Source organism: Dasypus novemcinctus, chromosome 2, assembly GCF_030445035.2.
Source record: "Dasypus novemcinctus isolate mDasNov1 chromosome 2, mDasNov1.1.hap2, whole genome shotgun sequence".
Taxonomy (NCBI): Eukaryota; Metazoa; Chordata; class Mammalia; order Cingulata; family Dasypodidae; genus Dasypus; species Dasypus novemcinctus.
The window spans coordinates 178,957,575-178,975,781 of NC_080674.1; the positions used below are offsets into that span (position 1 = coordinate 178,957,575).

The 18,207-nt window shown below is 47.6% G+C and overlaps 1 protein-coding gene and 1 non-coding gene across 7 annotated transcripts in view; both read left to right on the forward strand.

The window, feature by feature from the left end:
• Positions 1–18,207, forward strand: part of WWC1 (WW and C2 domain containing 1) — a 158,167-nt gene that overhangs the window by 52,726 nt on the left and 87,234 nt on the right. Inside the window, exon 1 of one of the 6 annotated variants that reach the window (XM_023591749.3) lies at positions 17,446–17,730. The exons of 3 other annotated variants lie outside the window; for them this stretch is intronic. The gene's annotated coding sequence lies outside the window, so the exon portion shown is untranslated. Of the gene's footprint in view, positions 1–17,445; positions 17,731–18,207 lie in introns of those variants that run through there. 2 more of the 6 variants (XM_058281950.2, XM_058281944.2) reach the window with 2 other exon arrangements.
• On the forward strand, positions 7,132–7,203 carry TRNAG-CCC (transfer RNA glycine (anticodon CCC)). Its single transcript has one exon. It is a non-coding gene; the product is annotated as a tRNA-Gly (tRNA).

Consider the following 18,207-nt stretch of genomic DNA (forward strand, 5'->3'; position numbering starts at 1 on the left):
GGTCTTCTAGGATTCAAGACAAGTGCAAAAAAGAGGCCTCTTTCCTTCATGGTATGGACAGAAGCTCAGGGGTTGACTCTCCCTGACCCATGTTGAGTCACTTGCCTGCCCCTGAAACAGAAGCTGGGGTCCAGGGCCATAGACCTGGCTGTGTAGCCTGGCCCAGCTCAAACGTCCATCTTGGGAGCTGGTGTAAAATCAACCTTCCTGAGAGCACACAGGCAAATTCCCCCCAGGAAATTTGCAGTGCTCTCCCCAAAAGAGGCAGGAATGATACAAACTACATCAAGTGTTCAGAAATGAAATGGAGAGTTAGATAGATAGAAGGAGGGAGGAGGACAAAAAGTTAAAATTGGTGAATCTGGGTATCTAGAGGGTAGGGGTATATGGAGTTCTCTGTATGTGGTTTGTATTATTTTTGTAACTGTCTTATAAGTTTGAGAACATTTCAAAATAAAAAGTTTTGAAAAAGGAAGCAGGAATATGTGCTTGGTGGCAAAAATCCAACAACTGCCCTCTACTCCTTCCATGCTTGTTCCTGGGCCCCTGGTGAGGAGGCTGCCCATTGTGGACCAGGTGGGCACCTGGACGGAAGTTGAGAGATCATTTCCTGGACTGTCTGTCTTCTATCCCTTAGGCCTCTTATATTTAAGCTGTGGACTGTTTTTCTCTATACCAGAATGAAGAGGAGGAGTCTGTCATCATGATCCTTCATTCATTCATCTCATTGGGTGTTCACCTATTTATTCAACAAATGTTGATTGAATGTAACACTGTAGGCATTGAATGAACTCGGGGTTTACCAAACATCAGTCACTGATGCACCCTCTTCTCAGTTTTTGCCAACAGAAGCAGAATGATGTTGTCAATTCCTAGCTAGATAGTTTCTAAGAAGGCTCCGAATCTGGGGCCTGATGTTAAAAATGAAACCTGACAAATGTTGGAGGTATAGACACACTAGCCTCAGACTGTTGATTAAAATAGTAAAGTTGATAATTGAAAAGGAAAGAGTTTTCTCACTAAGAGATCCAAGGCTTATTCCTGCCTTGTGTGGGTACCACCCACAGTCATCCTGTATACCCCCTAATATGATCATGAAATACTGATAAGATTAAGAAATGAATCCCAAGTGAGTCTTGCCATGAGGCAACTTCCACTTTAGTAGGAAAGATAAGACCAGGACAGAAATGAAAGTGCCACCAGGTAGGAAGTGACAGAGGGGTCTAGACAAAATCCTGTGGGAGGTCAGAAGAGTGTGCTACCCCAGGGGCCTGGTGAAGGCTGACGGGAGATGGTATTAGCAGTGGGCCTTGATGCCTGGGAAGATTTTGACGTCCAGAGAAGGGTGTAGGGCATGCTGGACAGAAAGGAAACATGAGCAAAGATGGAGCTGGGGTGTTAGGAGAACAGCAAGGAGACCTGCCCACAGGTATGCTCTTTTCGTGCCAAGTGTTACCTCCCCACTGGGGGTGTCCTCTTTACACGTAGATCTATAAAAATAGTGCTCTTTAGTGGGCTTTCCTGACCTGCTGCAGAGCCTGTCCTGCTTGGAACTGAGACCGGATGCCTGCCGGGTGACTTGCCTCTTTGTACTCTCTCTAACCAGGACACCCCAGTTTGCTCCGTGTTCTCTTCCTGATCACCCTGGTGTAGCAACTGGTACAGTAGAAAGAGCACAGGCTCTGGAGTCTGCCGATTTGATTTTAGATCCCAGAGTTTCTCCCTTCTAGCTGTAGGAGCTCCTTTTCTGTTGAGTGGAGGTAATCAGAGACCCTGCCTCAAAGGGAGGTTGGGCCCTCAGATGAGACAGTGCAGGTCGGGGGCTTAGCACACGGCCAGCCACGTGACAAGGGCCCAGTAAACGTTATTGTACATGATTATCGAGACACACTTGGCTTCCAATCTTAGCTGCTTCCCAACTATGTGACTCCCTGAGACTATCTGAAAAGTAGGGTATCCACTTTAGGGCATAAATAACATTTACAGACTAACAACCACATAGCCTGCTCTTGGCAAATATTTTCTCTGCCTGGATGGCTTTGACTCTGCTTTGCGTTTATCGAACGACAATTCAAGTAACATTCGGTGAGTTCCAACATGGTGCCAGAACTTTACATACTTTATTTTTTTCTGATTGTCAAAACAACTCCTCAATTGTATATGATTCCACTTACGTGAATTAGCCAGATTATGCAAATGCATAGAAACAGAAAGTAGAGACAGGTTACCAGGGCCACAGCAAGGAGAAGGTGAATGGGGAATTAATGCAAAATGATATAGGGTTTCTGCTCAGGGTGGTGAGAAAGTTCTGGTAATGGATGATGATGAGAGTAGCCCAACACAGTAAATGTGATTAATTCCACTGAATGGCATGCTTGGGAGTGATTGAAGTGGGAAATTTTATGTTGTATATATGTGTTTCCATAATTTAAAAAAAAAATGCAACTAAAGAGACAATGACAAGTAAATGCAATATGTGATCCTGGATGGGATATAATGATGGATGAAGAAAAGCCCAAATGGACATTATCAGGACATGAAAAAATTAGATTATAGACTGTAAGCTTTATATCAATGCTGAAGTTCTTGAATTTGGTAAGTGTTCTTAAGTTGGTTACATAAGTGAGGATCTTTGTTTTCAGTAAATGTTCATGAAGTATTACATGTTCATGAAGTATTATATGTTCAAGGAGCATGATGTAGCCACCCTACTCCAATGTTCAGAAATTAGAGAGGTAGAAAGATAAAACAAATGGAGGCAAAATGTTAAAATTGGTAGATTTGGGTATCTGCAGGGAAAGGGTATATTGGAGTTCTTTCTATGGATTTTGTAGTATTTTTGAAACTGTCCTTTATGTTTGAAACTATTTTAAAATAAAAAGTTTAAGGAAAGTGAACTTGGCCCGATGGATAGGGCGCCCGCCTACCACATGGGAGGTCCATGGTTCAAACCCCAGGCCTCCTTGACCCGTGTGGAGCTGAGCCATGTGCAGTGCTGATGTGCGCCAGGAGTGCTGTGCCATGCAGGGGTGTCCCCCGCGTAGGGGAGCCCCACGTGCAAGGAGTGCACCCTGTAAGGAGAGTCGCCCAGCGTGAAAGAAAGTGCAGCCTGCCCAGGAATGGCACCACACACATGGAGACCTGACATAGCAAGATGACGCAACAAAAAGAAACACAGGTTCCCAGTACCGCTGATAAGGATAGAAGCGGTCACAGAAGAACTGTACACAGCAAATGGACACAGAGAGCAGACAATTGGGGGTGGGGGGAGGGGAGAGAAAAAAAGTTTAGGGAAGAAAAATCTGCAAGATATTGATAGTGTTATTGCATGTTTTACTAATTGCATTGTAGTTAAGAGGATAGACCCTGCCTGCCTATGTTTAAATCCCAGCTCTACCATTTAACAGCTGTGGGGCCTTGAGCAAATGGCTTAACCTCTCCAGCCTAAGTTTCCATCTATAATGCAGATAATAAGCCTTAATTATACAGAGTAGTATCATGTCACAGGATTGCTGTGAGGTTAAATTGAGTTAATACTTGTAACTCTTAAGTCAGTGGCTGGCACATAGTAATGCTCTATAAATGAGAAATATTTTTTATTAATATTAGTACTAATGGGAAAACTGAGGTAAGATGGTTACTTCCTTAGCCAGTCTATGGCTTCACTGAAATTTGAATCCAGGCCTGCCCACTCCAAAGCCCATGTCCCTTCCATTCCACGGAGCAGGTACCCTCTCACTGTGAGACACGTTCCATGTGTTTTGTGGCCTTTCCATGACATTAGTCTTTTCCCTCAGGCCCAGGACCCCCTCCCATGCTGCCTCTCATCTCTGGACCTTCCTAGACTTGGCTCAGACGTCTTGCTCCCCTCCCTTTCCTGCATTCCCAAAAAGAAGCCAAGACTGAGCTTCCAGTTTGCCCTAGCTATCCTGGAGATACTCCCTGGCCAAGTCTGCCTCATTCTTCCAGACGTTTTTCTTATGACATCATGCTCTCCTGCAGCCCCTGAGGCAAGTTCTTGCCCATTGCATGTGGAGTTCTTAAATACAGAGACTAATGTGCAAACGTACAGAAGTCCCACTGCTCTGACTCTGCTGGGCCTCTGCCTCTCTGGGGTCTTGCTGCAGAAACAGCCCCATGCAGGACTGGAAAGACCATTCCTTCTTCTCTCCCCACCAGCCGTGGGTTGCACTGTGTCCCCCAAAAGGCCAACTCCAGTCCTAACCCCTGGTCCTATCAGTGTGGACTTATTTGTAAATAGTATCTCTGATGATGTGATCAGTTAAGAGGAGGCCAAACTGGGTCAGGGTGGGCCTACCCACTGGTGTGCTTGCAAGGAGACCATGGCAGGGAGACACAGAGGTAGGCGGCCAAGCAAGGCAGAGATTGAGGTCCGCGGCCACAGCCAAGGGGTGATATCTTGTGCCGCCGCCGGAAGCCCCGGGAGAGGCATGGGACCAGTTTTTCCTCTAAGAGGAAGTATCTTGATTTCAGACTCCTAGCCTCTACAACCATGGGGGGTGGGGAATTTTCTGTTGTTTTAAACCACTCAGTTTAGGTCCGTTGTCACGGCAGCCCGAGGAAAGTAAGACCCGTCCCAAAGCCCGAGGGAGGGCTGCTGCCTTCCTCTCTCCTGGCCCCCGGGAGCCCAGTTCCATGCACCTGCTCTTCCTCTTGGGGGCTGTTCCTCCACGGCTGGGCGCCCCTCAGGCCCGTCACCGCACCTCTGGACACCTTAGCTCCCTCCCCTGCAGCACGTGGCCAAGAAGGTTGAAGGCATCACGTCCTTTACTTGGTTGGAAAAGGTCTGTCTCTCAGGACCCGGGCTAAGTCCTGCTTCCTTTCTGCAGCCTCTCGGGGTAGTCCAGCCCACACGGATCGCTCTTCTTTGTATCTGGTGGTACTTTTCATGAAAGTTTCATTTTGAACCTTTTCTTCATTGTTTTCATTCCTATGTATAAATACAGTGACGTGTGAATGAATTTGTGTGGTTATTTCCAGCTGAATTTAAGCTCACATACAACACTTGGTGCTGGGTGTAGAGAAACCACACAAAAGATATTTGCTAATTAGCTTGGGCTCTTTCAAAAATCAGTGTTTTCTCATCCTTTTTTTTTTTTCAAGATTGATGCATATGAACAAATATAAATCGGGCTTCCTTGCTGCTGAACCCTTTCTCACTGATTTTTTTTTCTCTAATGAAAAGCAAAATTTAAAATATTTTAGATATATTTCCAAAATACATTTTCATTTACTTTGGAAAAAAAATTACTCATTCTCTCCATTTCACATTTTTGGAGAACCCCTGGTTATGTGCCTGTTACCATCCTAGGTACAATGTGTAAGGCATGGAGATTGAGCAGGAAGGGCAGAATCTTAGTTCAGAAGTTGGTGCTGTATCCAAATATATTATTTTCCACCATAAGGTCTTTTTTTTTTTTAAGATTTATTTATTTATTTCTCTCCCCTCCGCCCTGCAACCGTTGTCTGCTCTCTGTGTCCATTTGCTGTGTGTTCTTCCGTGTCCACTTATATTCTTCTCAGCAGCACTGGGAAACTGTATCTCTTTTTGTTGCATCATCTTGCTGCATCAGCTCTCCCTGTGTGCGGCACCACTCCTGGGCAGGCTGCACTTTTTTCACGTGGGGCGGCTCTCCTTACGGGGTGCAGTCCTTGTGCGTGGGGCTCCCCTACGTGGGGGACACCCCTGCGTGGCACGGCACTCCTTGCACGCATCAGCACTGCATGTGGGCCAGCTCCACATGGGTCAAGGAGGCCCGAGGTTTGAACCATGGACCTCCCATGTGGTAGGCAGATGCCCTATCCGTCGAGCCAAGTCCGCTTCCCTACACTAATGATATCTTGGCACACAATTTCTACTGATTAGCCTTGTCAAATACTACAGGGTAAACTATTATCTGTGTACGGCAGCATTGCCCCAAAATGTGTTCACCAAGTATAATGAGTGTGCCACAATGATGAGGGAGGTTGTTGGTGTCAGAGTGGGTATACAGGAACCTCTTATTTTTTGTGTGATGTATGTATCTTCAAAAAAATAAAATTTACAAAAATGATGGGGTGGGGGTGGGGAGCGCGTTATATAGGAGCCTCTTATATTTTTTGTTTTTTATGTTTTTTAATGTAACGTTCCTTGTGATCTATTACCTTTAATTAAAATAAAATTAAAAAAGAAACAAGGAAGACAGACACAGCAAGTGCAAACAACAAGGCAGTGGGGAGATACAAATAAATAAACCTTTAAAAAAAAAAGAGCTGTCAAATAGCTTTAGAGCATATTTATTGGAAGGCTTCATTTGGGGGAGAAATTACAAGGAAATAAAGAAGCTCACACTTCTTGAGGCCCTTTCTCTGCCAGGGAGCATGCCACATGAGGCCCACAGAGGCAAAGAGATTGGCCTAAGCCCTCATAGCCAGGGAACCCCGATCCTGCTGCTCCAGAACCCTTGCCTGCTCCCCTAACCCAGTTTAGGCTCTTGGCTCTTGTGCACTGGGATCCATGGAAAAGAAGCCCAGTCCATCAGTGTCAGGCAAGGCTGGGCCAGGCAAGGTCCTGCTCTCATCAGCTCATACCCTGTTCTGATCTGGGAACCGTGTGTGGTGATGGAGACTGCAGTGACTCCCAAAGAACCAAAACCGATAGACTGTCCACAGGGATCCTCTCCACCCCCAGCTGTCACCTCCTTCCCAGGACTTTGGAGCAGAACCAGCTAAGGGCTGCAAAATGCGTGTGCTAGAGAGAGTTTTGCTTCTGCGTGACGATGGTTCGTCCAATGAGAATGAAACAGGAGGAGGAGGCAGGCGTCCGTGAGCCACTCAGGAGATTATCCCTCGCGAGGAAGGAAAATTGGCTGTTGCCACACTTCTCCAGTTACCAGCTGGGAACGAGTTGAGAGGCCCATGGAGACAGTTCATGGTGGAAGGGGCCAAGCTCCAGGCCAGGGCTCAGGTGGCCCATGTCCAACCCTGGCACAAACCGGGGCCGTGGGAGCCCAGTGAGCTTAGGAAAACCTCTGAGCATCCGCCGGCTCGTCTGTAAAGAGGGGAGCAATAACGGTGGTAACGGCGCTGCTGTTGGGATGGTCGTTTGCAAATCAAATAAGGTCGGGGGGAGCAGATGTAGCTCAGTGGTTGAGTGCCTGCTTCCCATGTACGAGGCCCCAGGTTCAATCCCTGGTACCTGCTAATAAATAAATAAATAAGGTCAAGAATGCAGCAGCGCTTTGAGGACCTCAAGATATTTCTTCAATCACAATTTCTCTTGGGGAGAAATTACAAGGACAAGCAAAACCTGGAAGGTAGCAGCACTATGAGCCCTAGAAGTTCCAGTGAGACACTCCTTTCTTCATTTGTTCTTTCACGAGTTCATTTATTCGTCCAATGAACATTCACTCGGTGCCTACTCATATAAGATGCTGAGGTTACAGCATTAATAAGACAAAACCCTTGTGAAGCTCACAGAAGTGACAGAGATATAAACAAATATAAGGTATACATAGGTGAGTGGGTGTAGCTCAGTGGTTTGAGTGCCTGCTTCCCATGTACAAGGTCCCAGTTTCAATCCCTGGTGCCTCCTAAAATAAAAATCTAAAAAGGGGAGTGGATGTAGTTCAGTGGTTGAGCAACTGCCTCCCACATACAAGGTCCTGGGTACAATCCTCTGTACTGCCTTAAAAAAAAAGAAGTATATATGTGGCTAAGAACTAGCTTACCAATCCCTGCCCTAGATAAACATGTGCCCAGGGAAAGACATTCTGGCCGAAGCAGCAGTAAGGGCAAAAGCAATGAGGTGTGTGAGGCAGCGTGGCATGAGCTTTGAGTGGTCTCAGAGCTGTGTCCTGGGCCACCGATGCCCACATCACCTCGGAGTGTGACGATCTCAGATGCGACCAGGAGCAGTGGGAAGCTGCCATCTTGCAAAGGCAGTGGCATTCCCGGAGCGGAGAAGGAACAGGGGGGTGGGGGCAAGTCATTCTAACAGCGCCTGCTGTTGAGTGTTCTAGCTGTGGTCTGACCACAGTTTGTGTCGTGACAGGCCAATCTGACCTATGTCACATTTCCATTTGATACAAAATATTCCGAGCTGCCCTCTACTTATTACCCTCCAGTGAAACCAAATTAGTTGTAACTTGGAGTGAGCAATGGTAGTTTATTTTATATAAGCTCTCTGTACCCAGATGCCTGTGGAGAAGTATCTAGAAAAGATTTTCAAGTCTCTTCCGAGACTCTCTCGTCATTCCCTAGAAAAGCTCCGGGGCTGGTCCCTCCTGGAAGCTGCAGGCTTCAGGGGCGGGGACCCAGGCAGGCGGGCTCCACTCCTCTCCCGGAAGCAGGACCTGGGCCCCACCGGGAGCCTATGGGCCGCTCCTCTGCTTCGCGGTCCCCTTACCAACAGGAGTTATGTACCTACTACGTAGGGTGCTGGTTTGGTTTTTTCCCCTTTCAATATTTTAATACTGTTTTGTACTTTGAATAATTTTATTAGAAGAAAATTGGAGTTAATTTTAGAATGGCTTTCTTATGAAGCAGTAATATGAGGCCCTGGATTTCAGAAAGATTGAAGTTGAGGAGAAAATGATCATTCTTGGTATTTTGGGTTTTTTTTGTTTTTGTTTTTGGTTTTGACTTTTGTTTTGTTTTGTTTTTTTTTTGCTTCAAGGGTGGGAAAAGCCCTTAAACTTACCTACAACTGAGAGGCAAACACTTCAACATTTGGGCATTTTATCCTTACAGTCATTTTCCCTTTGTCTTGCAGGCAGGTAAGATTATGTACAATTTTGTGTCCTGCTTTGCATTAAAAGTTTCTGCAATGTAAGTTTACCCCCCTGTCATTCATCATGCTTCCCGAGCATACATTTCAAACAGTTGCATCAAAGGATTATAACCGTGGCCTATCCATCATTCCTTCCCAATAGATATTGAAACTTTGTCCATTTTCCCCCTATTGTGCATCATGCTGCAGCACTCATCTGTGTATAAATCTCTACCTCAGTAGGCTGAGAACAGCAACAAGGCACTCTGCTGGATTTGTCTTCACAGTAAATGGATGGGGTTCTGAGGGTTTTGGAATTGAGTGGTTCTCTGTCTTTTGCTGTCTCCCTCATCAGCCTTGATCTCTTGAATTGGGCTCCAGAAACAAGCTTCTTTCTGTTTGACTCATACACGATTCTTTTCCTCCTTGTCGTCCACAGCCAGCTGCCTTGGTTCCCACAGCCTCACCAGCCGTATTTCCGAACAGCATGCCTAATATCCAGTTCGTAGCCAAAGACAAAATATAGTCCCTTAATGTCCCCTTCTCACCAGCCTTCCTAAAGAGGAGCTCTTTCTGGTTCCACACTATTTTAAATATCCCATCTTCTGGTCACCCAGCTGTTTAGAGTCAGCAATCTCCATTCACTTTTTGTTTTAAATAAGATTTTATTAAAGTATGTCATTTACTCATCCATTCACTTTTTGAGTGTTAAGACTTGAATTCAAAACCTCAGTCTACTTCCTAACAGCTGTGCAAGCTCAGGCAACTTAATGGCGCTTCCTAAAAGTTCCATTTATTCATCTTATCTGAAGTTGGTAATAGCAACCACTAACTGGAGTGTGAGAATTTATTGAGAGGATACATGTAAAGTACTGTGCATGTTAGCTGTTGTCATTACTCTCTAAACATTTGACACTAGATCCTTACAAAGGAGCACTTGTCACCTCTCTGAGTGACGTTTTAGTGACCAATGACACCAAGGAATGCCAGGCCAGGAAGCCTTGGTTGAGATGAAATCCATCCCGCTTGCTTCATTGATGGAGAAACTGAGACCTACAGAGGGAAAGGGCCTTGAACAAGGGCTCATGGATGGATATCAAATAATGGTGTCACAGAGATGCCCTATTGTCAGACAGTGAGAAGGACGATGGTTCAGAGTCCAGCTTCCACCAAGCCTGCTGGGCACACTCCTGTGATGCCCAGATCTTTTGAGGGCTCAGTGTGGGGCTGTTATTCTTTTCTGCAAGTCTCAGAGAAGACAGTGGGAGCAGCTTGTGCCCTGGATCCCACCTCATTGCCCACTGAGCCTCCCTAGCAATATAGAAGCTTATGGAATATTAGAAATCCTATATATTATACCCCACACACACATACTCTTCGTGAGCCTATTGGAAATTCATACGTTCTCCCCTGGCTCTGGAGCTGAAAGCGCTTGCCAACCTGTGTACTTCTTTCCGTGTGGCTCGCCATCTGGAGTGGCAACCTGCTTCCTTGTGGGGGGGGTGTATACTCGCTGGCACCCGTGTCCCAGGGCCAGGGTATTGCGTTCCCTTTCTGTGCTTGAGCGGCTGAATGAACAAGAGAAAGAGAGCAGGGCAATGCCCAGAAGTCATCCTAGCAGTATGAATGAATAATTCATATTATATCTGCCTCTTTCCAGGGCTTCCCAAAATAACTTTTAATTGCTTATTTGTCTCGCTGCCGACTTTAATTCAACTGCCTTCAGCTTGGAGCACTTTGGTGTTTAGTGTTGACTTGCAGGTAGGGCTTTCCTTTAGGGAGAACAGCATTCTGTTTACTTTCTTCTTTACAAAGGAAGGATGAGAGAAGAAGAAATCCTTCAAGAAAGTCACACTTTGCAGAGGTGAAACCATTTTCTTTCGGCTCTTGTGGAGAGCTCCTTTGTAGTCAATTACTACAGGCTGCTGTGGTCTGGAAAAATAAGGAAATAGCAGGAGGACAGACAAGGTGAGCTTCTGGCTAGATGAATCTGTCCATAGTGATGCAATCAGCAAACCCTTGGGAGTACAGACTTTGGATCCCCAGACACGGCCAGGTGGTGCTGACTAACCCTTGTGCTATCCTAGCCATGCCGGCTGCGGCGCCTGGAGAAGGTATCAGGAAGTCCCTCCCCAACCTGTGTGGGCGAGCTGGGGGACGGTCCTGTCCCTGCTGCCCGTGGAGGGAGGAGGTGGCCAGCGTCCTGTCTCTTCAGGGCTCTGTTTAGGGAGAGCTTCTTGCAGGGTCCCAGGGAAGGCCCTGAAGAGGTGGCTGGAGGAAGCCAGGTGGGTGGAGCCACTTTCCTCTATACGTACAGGAGCAGCAGGAGGTGGCAGAGATTGGAGATGGGGCAGACGTATCGCTATGAAGATTCAGAGGATGCCAAGATGGCCCTTGGTAGTTTCAGGGCTGGGGCAGTGAACTCTGTGGTCTAGACCTACACCTACAAAACCAGGGTGCTTGTATAGCTGTATTACCTGTATGGAAAAAAAAAGGAAGGGGGGAAGAAATATATAAGCAAAAGCAAACAAGTTCTGGTGTTCCTAAAACATCGTCCCATTCAGAAACCAATTCTTCGGAAACTCAAGTTTCAGCTTAGAGTAGCTGATGTCTGTGCTTATAAAATTGTGCCTCGTGCCCTCAGGAATGGTGGTGATACAGCACTGTTAAAGGCATCCAGAAAGGAACTGCAAGCTTTTGGTGCTGGGCTCTGAAGCCAGCCTGGCAATTATGTGGACTTAGCCTGTTTCTGACTCCTGCTTTGGGAATGTTGCTAAACGTGTCTGTTCACCGCCTCCTCCACCGCTCCTCACGACATTTGGTTCCTAGGAGTTAAAAGTGCTCCATGATTGTCTCGGATTTAATTCCAAACCTGAGACACCCATTCTGCCACTTCCAACCAGGTGCCTTTGATATCCATGCGTGCACAGGCAGGGGACAACTACATCTGGCCTGCAGCCTGGCTGTTAGCAGTTGTGAGATGTCAGCAATTGAGCTGTAACAACATCCCAACTTCAGAGATGTTGAAGTCAGAGATGCAAAAAACAAACACGCAAGCAAACCGTGAATCCTGGAGTTGGTGAAATCGAGTCTACCTAAGGCCTCCTCAACAGTGCCTGGCACTTTATAAACTCAACAAAACGTAGCTATCGTTGCTATCACCATGACTATTGTGCATCAGTTTCCTTGCTGGTTAAACAGGAGTGGTAGTGCCTGCCTCACAGAAACCTTGTGAAGATAAAGGAAGAAACTTATTTTATGTAGAGCACATGATGCTTGCCTAGTACTTCCTTGGCCTTTGGCAAAAGATGTTTTAATTCTACACTGTTTCATTGCATCCTCCCACTGCTCTTGGCCTTTGGAACAGACAGACCAGATATGACTTATGATGGCTGAAGCTGCAAAGGGGGCCTGAGAGAGTTTATATTTCAAGTCCCTTGTTTAGCAGATGGGAAGCTACCACCCAGAGAGGGTAGGTGCCTTGCCCAAGGACATGGCTAGCCTGGTGGCAGCATCAGGACTCGAACCCAAATCTCTTCACTCTTTTAGAGCATTGTCTAAACCAGGCTGCCATGGGTGGGGCCCTGGGTCAGGCAGGGTCCTGGAGAAGCCTCACAGACCAATTCCACTTCTAGAAGGACCAGCTTCTCGGGTGGGATGCCCAGGTATGGGTCAGAGTTCAGCAAGCCACAGATTCTGGGATGGACAAACTCCAGGGAAGGGTAGGCTGAGGAGGCTCCTGGACCCCTTGGAAAGCCATCTCATTGTCCTGGAAGAAGTAAAGCTGGGGTTTGAGTGCCTCAATGCCCTCAATATGAGAGGAGGTGAGCTGGAGTCGGGAGGGGGAGGGTTGCATGCCAGGTGCTATGTTGAGTAATTCCCATGCACTAATCCATTTAATCCCTGCAAGAACCCTGGGAGGCAGGTTCTTAAAGGACTGCTTTAAACTGAGGCCCAGAGCTGGGAAAGGAGTGGGCTAAGATTACGCAGCCAGAGAAGATGGAACTGGGAGTCCTTTCTGGTTGCATTGGCCCTTGCAGTAGGACATCGAACTTCTATAGCCTAACTCCCAATTCAGGAATGGGGGGAAATAGGGAGGCGCTAACAGGTACCTGGTGCTCTGGACTGCTTTGGTATTGGCGTTCAGGAAATTACCCTCCAAAAAGGTAATGAGAAAAATAAAGTGCCTGTCTCTCAACCTTTGTCTCTCCTGATCCAGAATGAGGGCTTCATGGTTTCATGTCCCTTGTCCATGCGGTGATAATAGTCTTTCTAGTATAATAGGGTTAGTTAACGCAGGAGAATGCTATGGGTAGCTGCTTCTTAAAGGCTGTTAGACCCTCACTGCATTTCAAATGGAGCTGAACCCAAACAGCAGGCTGCCTTGATCCTGTGCTGTCGTGAAGGTATTGCAGGCCCGTGCTTGGTCCCCAGATTTTAGTCTCAGCCCTGTCGCTGTCTCTTTGGGTGACTCTGGGTAAGGTTTCTCATCAGTAAATCAAGGGGATTGATTTGTTGGATCCCAGATACCCTTGTCAGTTTTAATATTCTTTAATACCTGTGTATGAGGGGACTTATTTGGACAGCCATGTAAATAATAAGGATCGCTGAAAATTACTGAGCACTTACTGTGTGCCGAGCATTGTTCGTGCATTAGCTCGAATCGTCAAAGAGCGCTGTGAGGTGGGTCTGAATGGTTGCTACCTGCAAGAGTTGTTATGGGGGCTGAATGAGTTAATAAATGCAAAGTGCTCAGAACAATTCCTGGCCCATAGTGAGTACTCAGTAATTTTTTTTCAATATATATTTTTTATTAGAGAAGTTTAGAATTTACAGAGCAATCATGCATAATGTGCAGAATTCCCATACATCACCCCTCCAGCAACACCTTATACTGTTGTGGAACATTTGTTACAGATTATGAAAGAACATCATCAGACCGTTACCACTAACTGTGATCTATAGCTTACATTTGGTATATTTTTCCATACCCCACCTCTATTATCAATACCATGTAATAATATTGTACCATGTAATAGTATTGTCGTTATAGTTCATGAGAGAACACTCTCAGATTTGTACTGTTAACCACAGTCCATCTTCCACCACAGGGTTCACTGTGTTGTACAGACCTATGCCTTGTACAGTCTTTTCCAAAGTGCACACTCAGTGGCTCTCCCTTTCATCAGAGTTGTACTGTCTACGCCTCAGTAAATTCAGTAAATGTATTTTTATTCCTGTTTTGTAGATACGAAAACCAAGCCTCAGAGAGTTTGGTTTATTTTGCCTAAGGTCACACAGCTAGAAAATGGCAGAGCCCAGATTCAAACCCAGGGAGTTGAGCTCCAGAGCCCTGCTCTTAACTACTACGCTCTGCTGCCTCCGGACAGACAAGAGGCAGGTGTGACTTTAATTAGAGCGCAGTGGGGCTCGTGTGCAACTTGAGGGTGCCTCACCGAATCACCACCCAAGGCATGCTCATTCAGATTTTAAAATAGCTCTGGTCCTCAGAACTGTGAGCTTAAACTCCAGCAGGTAATATACAAGAAAGGAATAGCAGCCCAGATACACCACTGTGTCTGTGAGCCCGAGGAAATTGGGGGAATGAAAGCTGAATGGGCCTTTTTCAATCAAAAGAGAGGCAAAGGAAGGGAGCAGGCCCAAGGCCCAGGCGTGTGATCCCAAGAATAATATTATTCAGTATGGGCAGAGTGAAGATAGCACCCGAGATTTGGCAGGGGGGAGGGGGGAGCTACTGGTCTGTGGGGATCCAGTGAGAAGGGGGTGGGGAGGGGCAGTCTGGAATCTTCCCTCTGGCTCTCCCTCCTCTTCTTCCTTCCCATAAAAGAATTCCAGGAGTGGGAGTGGCCAGGCCAAGAAAGCTTCTGGATAAATCAGCCCAATCAAAGTAGGAAAGCAAAGAGGTCTGAGGGTCAAAAATCTGGAATGTTGAGACAGGTGATTAGACAGTGGGTAACTGGAGGGAGGGAAGTGTTCAGGAGAATGAGAACTTGGAGATCCTGGTGTAAACACCTCCTCCAGAGATGAGCAGAACTGACATGCTAACTCCCCCTCTCATCGTGAGAGCCAGATCCAATCCAGCTTCCAGCTACGTTTTCCATTTCAAGTTACGAAAGGAGAGACCCTCAGCAGTTCCAGCTCCTCCAGGAAAGGAGGCTCTAGAGCAGGGGTTCTTAATCTTTTTTGTTCCACGGACCCCTTTGCCAGTCAGGTGAAAACCACGGACCCCTCACTAATCCACACTACACCGTGTGTTATTTAATGAATATATCACACCTGCACCAACACGTTCCCACAAGAATAATATCTTTTTGAATTTCTATTCAAGCTTTCAGACCCCTTGTTAACCCTGCTCTAGAGTGCAGTGAATGGCTTATTCGCTATGGAAGCCTGAGCTATTACTTAACCTCAGTTTTCCCACCATGATGATAAGGATATAAAGCCTCATTCGTAATATAGCTCATACTGGTTGAGCCCTAACTACATGCCATGTGCATACGCTATTGGTAACTATGTCTTGAAAGTGGTTACTCTGAGCATCTCCATTTAACAGATGAAGAAGCAGAGTCAGAGAGGGTAGAGTTGATTCCCAAGAGGACAGCACTAAGTGAATTCAGATGACTGACTGCAGAACCTGTTTTTGTTTTGTTTTGTTTTAAAGATTTATTTATTTCTCCCCACCTCCTTGTTGTTTGTATTTGCTGTGTCTGTTTGTTACGTGCTAATCTTCTTTTTAGGAGACACCAGGAACTGAACCTGGGACCTCCCATATGGGGGAGAGGCATCTAATCACTTGAGATACCTCCACTCCCTGTTTTGTTGCATCTCTTATTATGTTTTCCTCCTTGTGTCTCTTATTGTGTCATCTCGTTGCATCAGTTCATCATGACAGCCCATCACATCAGTTCACAGTCTTGATCATCTTCTTTAGGAGGCACCAGACACTGAACCTGGGACCTCCCACGTGGTAGGCAGGCACTCAGTTGTTTGAGCCACATCTCCTTCCCAGAGCCCGTGTGTTTTAACCACCACTGTGTATCACCTTGGAATGAAAAATGATGGCGGTAGTGGTGGTGATGATGGTAATAGCTAATATTTTGAGCACTTAAGATTAAGGGTGGCATGATTCTCATGGTGCAGAAAGCACAGAAGTCTCTCAAAGGTCATGCCAGGTCCTGTGTTAAGCACTTTCTGTGGGTTATCTCATTTAATCTCCACAACACCCAACTTCCCGCAAGTTTCACAGAGAAGGAAACCTCTCTTAATGAGGTTACTTAAGACGCCCAGGATTGTGGAAGAGGCGGAGCATGGATTTCAGCTTAGCGTCTGGTACCTGGGCCTGCTTGGGTGACGTCTGCCCTGTCCCCTTGTTAACCGTGAAGCTGACCACTGCTTTTCTCCATTCTTCCCTGACTACACCCCGGTGGCCCCACAGTCTTACCCTTCTCTCAACTCCTTGGCTTTTTTTTTTCCTTAATTTAAAAATTATTATTTTTAAAGATACGTAGATCACACAAAATGTTACATTAAAAAAATATAAGAGGTTCCCATATACCCCACTCCCCACACCCCCCACTCCTCCCACATCGACAACTTCTTTCGTTAGCACATTCATTGCATTTGATGAGTACATTTTGGAGCACTGCTACACAGCATGGATTATAGTTTATGTTGTAGTTTACACTCTCTCCCAGCCCATTCAGTGGGTTACGGCAGGATATATATAAGGTCCTGCATCCTTCCCTGCAATACCAAGGTGGAGTGGGCATCGCCATCCCAGGGTTCTCAGGATGGAGGAATAAAATATCGATTAGAGTGGGCTTACTGGTATTCTACTATAGAATTATTGTGACTCTAGCAATGGAAGAAATTATATCATTGATGTGGAGACAGCAGCCATGGGAGTTGCTGAAAGCAGGGAGAGGGAAGAAGAGGTGTGATATTGGGGCATTTTCGGGACTTGACATTGTCCTCAATGATACTGTAGGAACTCCTTGGCCTTTAATGTCTCTGCTGCTGCGCTAGCCCCTGAATAACTATCCCTTTGTCCTCTAATCACCTGCGATTCACAGCTCGGGTAGCTTTACAGCCACATGTCACTGAGTGTCATGGAAAGTCATAAGGATTGTTCACTGTGCAAGTGAAAGCCTTATCTCCCTGGCCAGACCATCTGCTTCTCGAAGGCAGGCACAAGGCAGATTCGAACGTCTGATCCCTCTCAGTGCCCAGCAAAGGGCTGGACCTTTTGGATTCATGCAATAAATTCTTGTTGCTTTCTGGATTGGTTGAAATGAGGGTGAAGAGAGTTAAGAGGAGGAGAGCAGGGGGTGAGGCTGGGAGCCCCTGGCCAGTAGGTGCTCAGAAGAATAAACTGCAAATGTCTTCCCCGGAACTCCAGAGCCTGGGCCATGTGCTCGGTGGCGCCCCCCTGCCACCACCACACACACGCCCCGGCTGAGCCCTGCGTGGCTGCGGGCTGCTCATCACTGTGCCTCCCCTCCAAGTCCACCTTCTGGGGAGCTCCCCTCGCCTGCCCGCCCCCACCCCTCTACACCTGGCCCCACCGCCCTTCTGTTTTCTTCATCTGTTCGCACACTGGTTTGTTTCCCAGTCGGGGTACCAGGGCAGGGCCTGGTCTGCCTGCTTTCTTAGCCAGTATTTATTAGGTATCAGCCGGACACGCCTCGTGAGACGGTGATCGTCATCGTCCCCAGATTTCTTAAACAAAATAAGGAATGTTCGAACTGCACTGACTTCAAGGAAGGAAGGGGGGCTTGAGCCGCTGCGCTTCTCCCCGTCACCCCGGCCGCGAGGCGGGGAGCCGGGCCTTAGGAACGGGCGGCGCACCAGTGCGCAGGAGGGCAGCGGCTGTGCCGTCCACGCCATGGGAACTCTGCGTGTGAAACGCCGGGGAAGAAGAGCCGGCCTGCGCCGCGCGGGTGAGGGGTTCGGCTGCGAGTCGGGCCAGGGCTTGGCTCGGCGTCCGCAGGGCCCTTTAGAAAGCGGTTCCGCCCGCGCGGCCCGCGGAGAGAGCAGCGTGGGGCCAGCCAGCGTCCCGGGGACGGCAGTAAATAGGTGCCTGTGGGAAGCAGTCGGCGTGCCCGGGAAGTCCCAGCCAAATGAAAGAGGGGCCCCGCGTTCCTCAGGCCCCGGAGAATCGCCACCCAGCGCTCGCCTTGGCGCCGGGCTTTCCGCTTCTCCCCCGAGCTGCCGCTTCAGAAAAGACGCGCGGGCTGAATACCCAATGGCGGCGGCGCGAGGCGCCCCCTGCGCCTCCCCGGAGGCCCACAGGCCGTGCAGGTCGCGTCAGCCGTTGGTGGCTTCCCCGGGAGGAGGGCGAGGGGCCCGTCGGAGGCTTCTAGCTCCCGACCAGGGTGCTGGGCGGTGGTCCCCGACAGCGCCCGTGAGCCCTGTGG